Genomic DNA, 12,153 nt, shown 5'->3' with positions numbered 1-12,153 from the left:
CTCTCCGTGACAATGGTATTTTGTTCTTTTTTTTAAACAGCCTTATCTTTTAGAGACATATGCTGAAATATTTACAGATGAAATGATACACTGTTTTTTTCACATAATTTGGGAAGGGCTGTAGAGGGCAGAGGAAGAGCTGAAATGAGATTGGCCAGGAGTTCATAATCGCTGAAACTGGGTGATGGTTACATGACATGGGGATTTATTACTATTTTGTGTAATTTTGTATATGTTTAAAAATTTCCTTAAAAAAAAAAGGGAAAACAAAAACTACTTGTTCCCCAGGTCAAAGAGAGGCTATCATATGTCAACCAGAGTGGAGACCAGTGACTGCGAATTAAACTTTCTGATTTATGGCTTCAGTTCCATTGCTGGAGAAGGCAAACTCTCTTGCATCGCTTGTTTATTTACTGCTAATTGTGAAACCAGATGTAGGCTAAGCATTCTCTTTATACTATCCCTTTTAGTCCTGTAACAGCCCTTGGTAGTAGATGCTATTCTCACCTCCATTTTTACAGAATAAGGGCTCTTCGAGGAGTGGACAGCGAAGGCTCTCAGCACTCCATGGTGGTGTGCCGGGGCAGGCAAGGCACAGGTTTTCAGATGGGTAGACTGGTGTCAAACCTTGGCTTCACCATTTTCTCTGGATGATGAGTAAACCATTTCACCTCCCCAGGCCTATGTTCGTCATCTGTAAGACGGGTTTGTTAATGATACTGACCTAGGGGCTCTGTGCAAGGAGTAAATGAGCTAATAGATGTGCAGGAAACAATGGTTAAGTACTCGGCTGCTAACCTAAAGGTTGGTGATTCAAACCTACCCAGCTGCTCCCTGGGAGAACGACCTGGTCATATGTTCCGGTAATAGGAAACCCTATGGGGCATTTCCACCCTGTCACATGGGGTCATTATGTGAAAGTCCTTTATGAGCTAAAGGGCTAAATGTAAGTGGTTGTTATGATTATGACTTGGGCCAAGTAATCCTCATCTATCTGCTCATTTCTAAACGGTTATTCTTTCCAAAGCATTTGATGAAGTGAAATGAATACCGGATTGGGCATTGAAAAGATTAGGGATTTAAGTCTTAGATTTGCCATTAATAAGTGGTATGACTAAGGGAAGTTACAATTCACTGGGCCTCAGCTTACTCATCTTCTAATGAGGGTTTTGTTCCCTCATTCAATCCCTCACTCATTCTCTCAGCCTATACTAATTCGAACTTGTACTCCATGTGGGGCTTTGTACTAGGCACCAGGATTACTGCGATACACAAGACACACAGAACTCCTTTCCCACATGGATCTCACACTGTATTCTAGGGAAGGTAGTTAAATAACATAATTGTATAAAGCATGATGTGTGTTTGGGGTGGGGGGTAGTTCAAGGTGCAATGGGAACTACCAGGAGTGGCTTGCCTTGATCGCCAAGGGCTGTTCTACTCTTACACGCTGTGATTCCACATTAACTTACACATTGGCCTCACTGTCACTATCTCCATCTTCACAGATGGGGAAACTGAGATAAAAAGATTACATGGCTTCCTGGAGGTGGTTCAGCAAATGGATGGTCAAGGTGACACCAGAAGCAAAGATCCTAGGCTCAGAGTCCTTTCTTGTAGAACACTAAGGTTAACAGCTATCATTTCCAGATCCGAGTGTGACTAAAGAAGCTATATATACATACATATAGGCATGTTTGTTCAACCCAAATTCAAAGGTCTGTTGTTTATGATGACCACTGTCCCTGTCAAGTGTCCCTTGTTATAAGGACTAAATCTGAGGGCAGGTGAAATGTTATTTGTTTTTTTTCCTCTCCTTCCTGGCAGAGCCAAGTTCCCAATGGAGCCCAAGCTCCAGCTGTCAGGCTGCTCTCCGTCCCCACCTAAGCCTGTCTCAGAGCTAGTCCAGCCCGAAAACCCGCCCTGTTCTTCATAAGCTGGGAGCAGTCACCCAGTGCTATTTATTTACCATGACAGTAAAAACATTGTCTGAGAAAGACAGCTTGTTTATGAGGTGTCAGCAGGTCCCTCTAGGTCCACCTCAAAAAAAATCTTCTAAAGAACTTGGATAGGTCAGCAGGGGTAAGACAGTCCAACGCTGTGAACTACTACCACAGCTACCGATTCCAGGTAGTCATGGAAGCTCAGAACAGTCTCTGTGATCCTGCTTTCTTCTTCGGCTTCACCGTCCTCCATTGCCTCCTTACCCTTCACTTCTGCAGTGAGTTCTTCTCTCAGTTCATTGGGCAGACCGCATGTTTGTTTCTGTCACCCCTGACCTTTGCACACACCCCCATTCTGATCTGACAAGCTGTAATACTTTCTTTTCTTAATTTTTAAATTTTAAATATATTACCCATACAAACAAGTTCATACAATTTTATGTATTATTTAAAGAAAAAAAATAAAACAAATACCTGTATACATATCACCTGGCTTAAGAAACAGAAGTATTCAATTTAATATTGTACTTAGAGGCTCCCTGCACATTTCTCCATAAGCTAATCTCTTCCCTCTCCCCCAGAGGTAACCACAATGCTGTCCTTTGTGTTTATCATTCCAATGCTTTTCCAGGTAGTTTCTCCTTTGGGATACATCCTTAAACAATATATTGTTTAGTTTTGCCTGTTTTTAGACATTGTATAAATGGACTCAGATAGGATAGGGCTCACATGTATTCTTCTGTGACTTGCATCTTTTTCCTAACACTGTTTTGGTGTGTGCCTGTGGTTAATTTTCACTGCTGTCCTGTATGTCATTGCATGAATAGATCATTTTTAGCCATTCTGTGATTTATGTCAGCTTTGGGCTGTTGTGAGCAATGTTGCTACGAACATTCTTGTACCTGTCTCCTGTGCACATGTACAAAACTTTCTCCAGGACATTCCACCTAGAAGTAGAATTGATGAGCCATAGGGTAGGAGCCTGTCATTTTTATTAGGTCATGACAAACTGTTTCCTGGTGTGGTTGTAACAATTTACATTTCCACCAGCAGAGAATGACAATTCCTGTTACCCCACAATCTCACCGAGGTGAGTAATGTTCAGCTTTTTACTACCTGCCTGTCTGGGTGGGGTGAAATAATGTCTTCATTGGAGTTTTAAATTAGTTTCTCTAGGTACTAATGAGCTTGAGCTTTTTCAAATGTTTATGGGCCATTCTTGTTTCTTATATGAAATATCTGTTCTTGTCCTTTGGGAATTTTTTTCTTTTATTGGGTTATTGATTATTTTCTTATTATGTTATGGGAGTTCTGATATTTTGGATATGAATTCATCATAGCTTATAGTTTTAGTCTGTGGTGTCTTTTGATGAACTGAAGTTCTTATTTTTGGTAGAGTCAAATTTATCAGTATATTCTTTTTTTTTTTTTTTAATAATATCTTATTGTGTTTTTGGTGAGAGTTTACACAGCAAATTAGGTTCTCATGTAACAATTTCTACACAAATTATTCAGTGATATTGACAACATTTTTCTCAATGTGTCAACATTCTTATTAATTCCATTCTGGTTGTCACATGAATTTTTTTTTCCTTCTATATTTTATTTATTTTGTGTTGTTGTTGAGAATATACAGAGCAACACATACACCAAATCAACAGTTTCTACATGTACCATTTAGTGACACTGATTACATTCTTTGAGTTGTGCAATCATTCTCACCCTACCTTTCTGAGCTGTCCCTCCCCCGTTAACATAAACTCACTGCCCCCTACGGATCCTATCTAGTCTTTCCGCTTGCTGTTGCCAGTTTGATCCTATATAGAGAGCTCTTAAAAAAGCATAATGCTCAAGGCAGACTTTTTTTTTTACTAGTTAAACTGAATTATTATTTTGTTTTCAGATGACTTCAGGGGATATTTTTGGTTTAAGTTTTAAAGATTATCTCAGGGCAATAGTTTCAGGGGTTCATCCACCCTCCATGGGTCCGGAAAGTCTAGAGTCCATGAGGATTTTAAATCTTCTTGTGCATTTTCCCCCTTTTGATCCGAATTCTTTTATGAAATCTTTGATCAAAATGTTCAGTAACGGTAGCCGACACTATCCAGTTCTTTTGGTCTCATGGCAAAGGTGGCAGTTGTTCATGGAGGCAATTAGCCACACATTCCGTGTATTCCTCCTATTCCTGACTCTCCTTCTTCCTCTGTTGCTCCAGGTTAATAGAGGTCAAATTGTTGTACCTTGGATGGCTGCTTGCAAGCTTTTAAGACCCCAGGCACTATGCAATGAGCTAGGAGGTAGAATAGAAGCACTAAATACGTTATTATGCTAATTAACTGGGATGTCCTATGAAACCATGTCCCTAAACCTATCAATATATTTCTTAACGGTTTACGTTTAAAAAAAAATCTTGAGTTAGATTTTTTTTTATCTCAAGGTCATAAAGATATACTTCGATATCATCTTCTAAAAGTTTTATAGTTTTGCCTTTCACATTTAAGTCTTTAATCCACCTGGAATTGATTTTTGACAAGAGAGGAATCCAATTTCATCTTTTTCCACATGGATACCCAATTAGCCCAGCACCATAGTTCATTCTTCCTTTCTGATCTGCAAAGCCTGCTCTATTATAAATCAAGTCTCCATGTTGTGTCTATTTCTGGGTTTGCCAGTATGTTCCGTATGTTTATCAGAGCCTCTATGCAAAATCCATGCCATTGTAATTATTGTAGCTTTAAAATAAAATTTGATTCTGATAAGGTAAGTCCCACTTTTCACCCCACCCTGATTCCACCTACTTTTTTAGAAGTATCTTGTCTCTTCTTGGAATATTGTTCTTACATTCGAATTTTAGAATCATCTTTTGAGTTTCACAAAAATGAACAAAAAACCTATGGGATCTAAATTTATAGATAAATTTGGGAGAATCAACATTTTGAAGATATTGAGTGCACCTGTCCAAAGGCATGGCATGATTAATTCCTCACTTATTTTAGATGTTCTTTAGTGTCTTTCTATGAAGTTTCACAAAATTTTCTCCATAAAGAGCTGCATATCTTTTGTTAGATTTATTCCTAGTCATTTAAAAAATTTAGTTGCTATTGTAAATATCTTTTTTAAAAATTATTTTTTCCTGACTGCTTGTTTTCTTTTCAGTGTACAGAAATGCAATCGACTATCTCGTATTGATTTGTACCCAGTGACCCTGTTAAGCTCCTATTCTTTCCTAATACATTTTTCTAGGTTCTTTTGAATTCTCAGTACAGACAACAATATCATCTGCGAATAATGATAGCTCTACTTCTTCCTTTCAAATACTTAACTTTTTCCTGCCTTACTGCACTGGCCATGCCTCCAGAACAGTGCTAAACGGAATACGGTAACGAACATTCTGTTGTCCTCCTGATCATAAAGAGAATCCTTCAACATTCCACTTCATGTTTGTTGTAGATTCTTCATAGATTCCATTTATGTTAAGGGTTCGTTCTATTCTTAGCTTGCTAAGATTTTTTAAACATAATGAATGAATATAGAATTTTATCAAAATTTTTCATACCTAATGAAAAGGTCACATGGCTTTTCTCCTTTGTTACTGTGATGAATTACACCAATTAATTTTTAATGTTAAACCAACCTTTCAATCTTGGGAAAAACCCAACTTGATCATGATGTATTACATTTGAATACATTACTGGGCTTGGTCTGCATCTATGTTCACGAGTGAGGTAGAACTCTAATTTTTCCTTTCTTATATTGTCTTTTCTGGTTTTGGTATTAAGAATACACTAGCTTCATGAAGTTGGGGAATGTTTTCTCTTTTTCCATTTTTTGAAGAGTTTGTAGAAAATTGGAATGATCAGTTCCTTGAAAATGTGAAAGAACTCACTTGTAAAAGTGTTCGGGCCCAGGATCTTTTTTGTGGGGAGATTTTTAACTGCTGATTCAATTTCTTTAATGGTTATAATACTATTCTGAGGAGTTGCCAAAAGCTGTTTACCAGATGTAAAATGTTTTTCAATAAATATACCTTCAGCAAACAGAATCAATAAACCCTGTTTGCTGAAGGTAAATTCCTGAGGGGATACTTGCCTGGTGGCCTTTGTTGGGGAGGAAAAACAGTGCTTAGAATATCTGTGTAGAGTCCTGGAAAATCCCAGCCTTCATGGACCCACATACTCTCAGAGAACCCCAGGGTCCCACTGCGTAACTCAAGAAGAACCGTATGGAGCCTGTCACTGATTGGGTGGATTTCTGTAGCTTCTTGAGACCCTGTGCAGCCACGGCTAACAGAATGGACTTTTGGGGCAGTCTGACCTGGGTTTGAATTTTGGCACTGTAACTTACTGATGTATTAGGCTCAGACTTAATTCCTCTGAGCCTCAGTTTCCTCATCTAAGAAAGAGGGGAAAATTAGTAGCTACCTTATAGAATTCTTATGAGGATTCCATCACAATAGCACGCAAGGTACTTTGCCCAGTGCCTGGCTCATATGAAGGGCCCAATAAACAGCTCCCACTCAAAGTATTTAGTGGCCACAACAGTGAACTCAAGAACGCCAATGATCGTGACAATGGCACAGGACCAGGTAACATTTTGTTCTGTTGTATGTGAGGTCACCGTGAGTCGGAGTCAGCTCTATGGCAACTCACAATAACATGAATTCCTATTATGTGATGGGAGACATACAAGACAGACATACAAGAAGAGGCAGTAGATAGGGCTTCCTCAGTGGGACTGGAATGAAGAAGGAAAGATTCAATCCCTAGGATGACACAGCTCCAGATTCCCTTTGAGGACAACCCAGGGATGGGCGGATGCCTCCTGTGTGGGAGGGATGTGGATTCAGGAGTCTTCCTGGGCACTGGATTGAGCTATTCTCACGCATCCTAAGGCTTCCAGTGAAGAGGCGGGGGGTCTGGCAGCTCTCTACAGCCTTGCTCTGCATTTGGCTTTTTGGGGAAAGAGCAGAAAATGCAACCCACATCCCAGCCACAAAGGTAAAATCCTTTCCCCTAAGCTGGGCCGTTTGGTTAGGCACATAATGTCCCCTGCTCCCCTCCATCCACTTCCATTTCGTACCTCATGGTCTCCTGAGTCCGAGGGCCTGTTGCCTCTAATGCAGAACTTTAGCACCAAAGCTAAGTCTGGTGGGGTGTGTATTGTTAATGCCCTTTGCAATGGCAGGGTACACCGAAACTTTAATTATAGCCCTTGCCCTTCTAGTCATAACAGTCCACTTGAAGAAGTAACCGCTTGACAGTAAACCCTCTCACTAGACCTCATTAAAGGCCAAAAAATCTAAACAAACAAAGTTCCTCTCAAGTCTATAGTGGGTCCCTCATGGCATCTATTCAGAGAAGATGCTTGCTAAGCATTTACTAGGTACTCAGCACTGCTAGATCCTGGGGATTCCGTGGCCACAGCCACTGCTCTCCTGGACCGGTACAAACTGTGTCCTACACCAGGGTCCTGCCTCCCAATTTCTAGGCAAGAGCATGCCACAGATGGGCAGTCTATGAACATCGACAAATTTCCACCCACCTTTGATGTAGACTACACGACTTGAAGTCCTTAAAAAGTGGCTTTTTGTGGTGGAGAGGGTGAGGATGAAGGTTATTTCCTAAAGTAAGATTCAGAGAGTTAAGGAAAAGGGACCCAAAGGGAGAGCCAGATGGGGAAAGTAGCTGACCAAAATGGGGCAAGTGACAACATACCATTACCGTTAGGGTTAGGGTTCTGAATTCAGATTTCTCTGGGTATCGATCTCTGCTCTGCTACTCTTTCACTGGGCAACCATGGGCAAATTATTTACTGTAACCTGCCTGGCCGTAAATTCCTTCATCTGTCTTAGGGGAGGTTTCACAGATTTTTCTCTAAGGGCTTGCCAATTTTTTACAAGTCCATGGGTCTCACTTAGGGGGAGATAGCTGGAGAAGCAAATTGAAGTAGGACTGAAAAAGAAAATTTAATTAAAAAATCTCTTCTAAGGAATTTATTGAGCCCAGAAAGCATTTGGACAATGTCAAGTTCATCCTGGCATCCTCGAAAGGTTTACTTTTCCCATGTGTTTGTTGTCTCTTATTATTATTTTTTAAATACCTCAAAGGATATTACAACAATGACAATGGACATTTTTAAAAAGAAGAGAAAAAAATAATCACTCCCAACCCCACCACATGATCAAAGCAGTGCTCTCTCTTCCCTTTGAGGAATGAGTCACCTCAATAAATTGAGGACATACAATCTTAGAAGCCCCGTAGTGCCTGGTGCCCTCGTGGTACCCTATAACACTGAGTAATACCACTTTGTTGGCAAGTCGGCCTTCTTCTTCTGGGTTATTATTACAGGAGACCCTTAGGAAAACACGCCATGCAGAGGCTAAGACATCTGACGTGGCTGGCCATGTCACAGTCGTCCTTCTCCGGGGATAACAGAATGTGGCTGCAGAGTCCACCAAGTTCTGGGTCTCTTCCCTTCTGGTTGCGTGCCCTGCAAGCAAGCCCTCGGATGTCTTCTCCCACCATGCAGTGACTCACACAAGCTCTGGGGCTCTGTGTCTGGACAACTGATGTATCCTACACACACACACACCTCTAAGGGCACACTGCGTTTGATGGGATATAGCCACCGGTTGCTGTTGAGTTGACTCTGATTCACAGAGACCCCGTGTGTGTCAGAGTAGACTGGGACACCACGGGGTTTTCAACAGCTGATGGCTTGGAAGTAGACTGCCAGGCCTTTCTTCTGAGGCCCCTCTGGGTAGACTCAAACTGCCAACCTTTCGGTTAGCAGCTCAGCATGTTAACTGTTTGCGCCACCCAGACAGTCTAGGTAGAGTAAAGCCTTTCAGACATTCTCTGTTTACAGGTGTCCTGATATTTTTATCTTGTGCAAAAACAGGGATGAAAACATAGACTTACATTAAGGAAGAGGGAATCTCAAATTCTGGCCCATTCTTAGAACAGTGTGAACTTATTATTTGAATTGCTGGCCTTTAGAACAATACCTAAGCACCCAGTAAATGTTTGTTGAGTGCATACAGCCCTCTGCTTTCAGGAAGGTCAGTGTCTGAACCATCTGGGACAGTTGTGAGGAAGCTGTTTATCCTTCTCCCAAGTCTCTCTTCTGCTGGTGTTAAGAATTTGGTAATACCAAAAAATTGAGATATACATTGGAGGGAGTTTTACTTTTCTGTTCCTTTCCTTCCCTTGAAGTTCCCTGATTCAGCCTCTTCTTCCAGCCAATTGTTTCCCACAAAACGTTAAGTGTCATTTTTCTCAAAAGAAGGCTACAGGCCAGTGCTGATTTTGTCTAACTGACCTCCTGTAACATTTGGAGAGGAATGACTGGGAAAACATCTACTCCTTTGCAGTCAGCAAGGATTTAGCGAGCTCCTTCTGTTGCAAACAAGGTCAGCATATGCGGTGGTGCGAATGTTTTTTCTTGACTACTAATCTAAAGGTTGGTCGTTCAAACCCGCTCAGTGGTGCCAAAAGGCCTGGTAGTTTGCTTCTGTAAAGATTACAGCCAAGGAAACGTTATGGAGCAGTTCTACTCTGTGAAACTTGGGGTCACCATGATTTGGAGTCGACAACAGCCTTGGTTTTTTGGGTTACTGTTGCAAACAGTTAACTACTTGGAGGCTCCAGTCTACCCAGAGGTGCTTTGGAAGAAAGCCCTGCCAATCTACCTCTGAAAATCAGCCATTGAAAACTATGGAGTGCAATTCTACCCTGACACACATGGGAACACATGCTAGTCAGAATCAACTAGACAACAACTGGTTTGAAGGCAGTAGCGATTCAGTGGTAGAACTCTCAACTTCCATTTGGGAGACCCAGGTTCAATTCTTGGCCACTGCATCTCAAGTACAGCCACCACCCATTTCAGTGGAGGCTTGTGTGTTGCTGTAATGTTGAACAGGTTTCAGTGGCATTTCCAGACTAAGATGGACTGGGAAGAAAGGCCTGGTGACCTACTTCCAAAAATCAGTCAGTAAAAACCCTATGGATCACAACAGTCCAATCTCATTGTGCATGGGGTTGCCATGAGTCAGGGGATGACTTGACAGCAACTAACAGCTGTTTTCTGAGCCCTGGGTGAGGCCCCTGTCTTTAAGGAATATATAACAACATTGATATAATCCAACAAGAATCAAAACGGATTAGGAAAACACAATCACAAGAGCTAGTATTTACAGAGCCCTGGTGGCACAGTGGTTAAGTGCTCAGCTGCTAACAGAAAGGTTGAGGTTTGAACCCACCAGCCACTCTATGGGAGAAGGATGTGGTAGCCTGCTTCCATAAAGATTTATAGCCTTGGAAACCCTATGGGGCAGTTCTATTCTGTCTTACATGGTCGCTATGAGTCGCAGTTGACTCAACGGCAATGGGTTTGGTTTTTGAATTTGCTATGTGCCACACACCTCCTAAGTACTCTGTTATCTCAGGTAATACATATAGAAAGACAAAGGTGGTGGGAGAAGGCCCAAGAGCTCAGGCTTTATTAACTGAACTATGAGTCAAAATTCGACTTGACTTTGGCCAACAACAATGGCTACTTTGCCACTACCAAAACCCATTGCTGTCAATTCCAACTCACAGTGACCCTGTGAGATGAAGTAGAACTTCCCCATAGGATTTCCAAGGCTGTAAATCTTCATAGAAGCAGACTGCCACATCTGTCTCTCACAGAGTGGCTGGGGGGCTCGAACTGCCGGCCTTTTGGTTAATAGCCAAGTGCTTAACCACTGTACCGTGAGGGCTTGTCACAGAGACCCTGTGGCCTGCAAAACCTAAAATTTGCACTATCTGGCACTTTATAGAAAAAGTTTTCTGACTACTGGGCTAAAGCATTGCCCTTTCCTTCTTCCTTTAAAATGTATATACTCACTGTCATGGATTGAATTGTATCTCCCCAGAATGTGTGTATCAACTTGGTTAGGCCATGATTCCCAGTACTGTGTGGTTGTCCTCCATTTTGTGATCGTAATTTTATGCTGAGAGGATTAGGGTGGGATTGTAACACCACTCTCACTCAGGTCACCTCTCTGACCCAAGGTAAAAGGAGTTTCCAGGGGGTGTGGCCTGTACTACCTTTTATCTTTCAAGAGATAAAAGGAAAGGGAAGCAAGCAGAGAGTGGGGGACCTCATACCACCAAGAAAGCAGCACCAGGAGCAGAGTGCGTCCTTTGGACATGGGGTCCCTATGCCTGAGAAGCTCCTCCACCAGGGGAAGATTGAGGACAAAGACCTTCCTCCAGAGCAGCTGGAGAGAGAAAGCCTACCCCCGGAGCCGACGCCCTGAATTTGGACTTGTAACCTACTAGACCGTGAGAAAATAAATTTCTCTTTTTTAAAGCCATCCACTTGTGGTATTTCTGTTATGGCAGCACTAGATGACTAAGACACTCACTAATCTAGCAACTCTGAGGTCCCTAATGCCTTTGAGAGAATGTATGTATCTGGTCACTTTTGGCCCTGTGAGGAGGAAGCTGCATGGGATGCCTAGAAGGGCACCATTTAAACTTCTGACAATTGACTGCCCAGGTGGGGTCTACCACATCCCACCTTGTTCTGCAATTTACTTGTTGTTGCTGGGTGCCATCGAGTAGATACTGATTTATAGTGACCCGATGTGCAGAGTAGAACTGCCCCATAGGGGTTTCTAGGCTGTAGTCTTCACAGGAGCAGATCTCCAGGTCTTTCTCCCACAGAGCTGCTGGGTGGGTTCAAACTGCCAACCTTTTGGTTAGCAGCCAAGTGCTTAACTGCTGGGTCGCCAGGGCTCCTTGGAGTTTACTTAACCCACCTAGTGCTGTCAAGTCGATTCCGACTCACAGCGACCCTATAGGACAGAGTAGAACTTAGTGCTGCCTTATTGCCTTTAACTCCTTAATGACAGGGTATCTGGTACCCCTCTGACCCCTCCAGGGTTAAGTCCAGTTGAGGCTGGCCTGGAGAGATGTGTACTAAATGTTAGTTGAATGTGAAAGCAAAGAAGTGAGTGAAACCCAGCGGATATATATGTGCCAGTGTGTATGAGTCCATAAACATTAGCAAGACTGAATAAATGGATGAACAAATGAATGATCAAGTGATTGAGTGATCTGATGAAGGGAAGAAGTGAATCAGTGTATGAGTGAGGAAATTTTTGTATGAATTGGGGATTGAATAAAGAAATAAATATGCAAGTAAAGGACTGAGGGAG

Source organism: Loxodonta africana, chromosome 2, assembly GCF_030014295.1.
Source record: "Loxodonta africana isolate mLoxAfr1 chromosome 2, mLoxAfr1.hap2, whole genome shotgun sequence".
Taxonomy (NCBI): domain Eukaryota; kingdom Metazoa; phylum Chordata; class Mammalia; order Proboscidea; family Elephantidae; genus Loxodonta; species Loxodonta africana.
Note: the sequence above shows the minus strand (reverse complement) of the source record.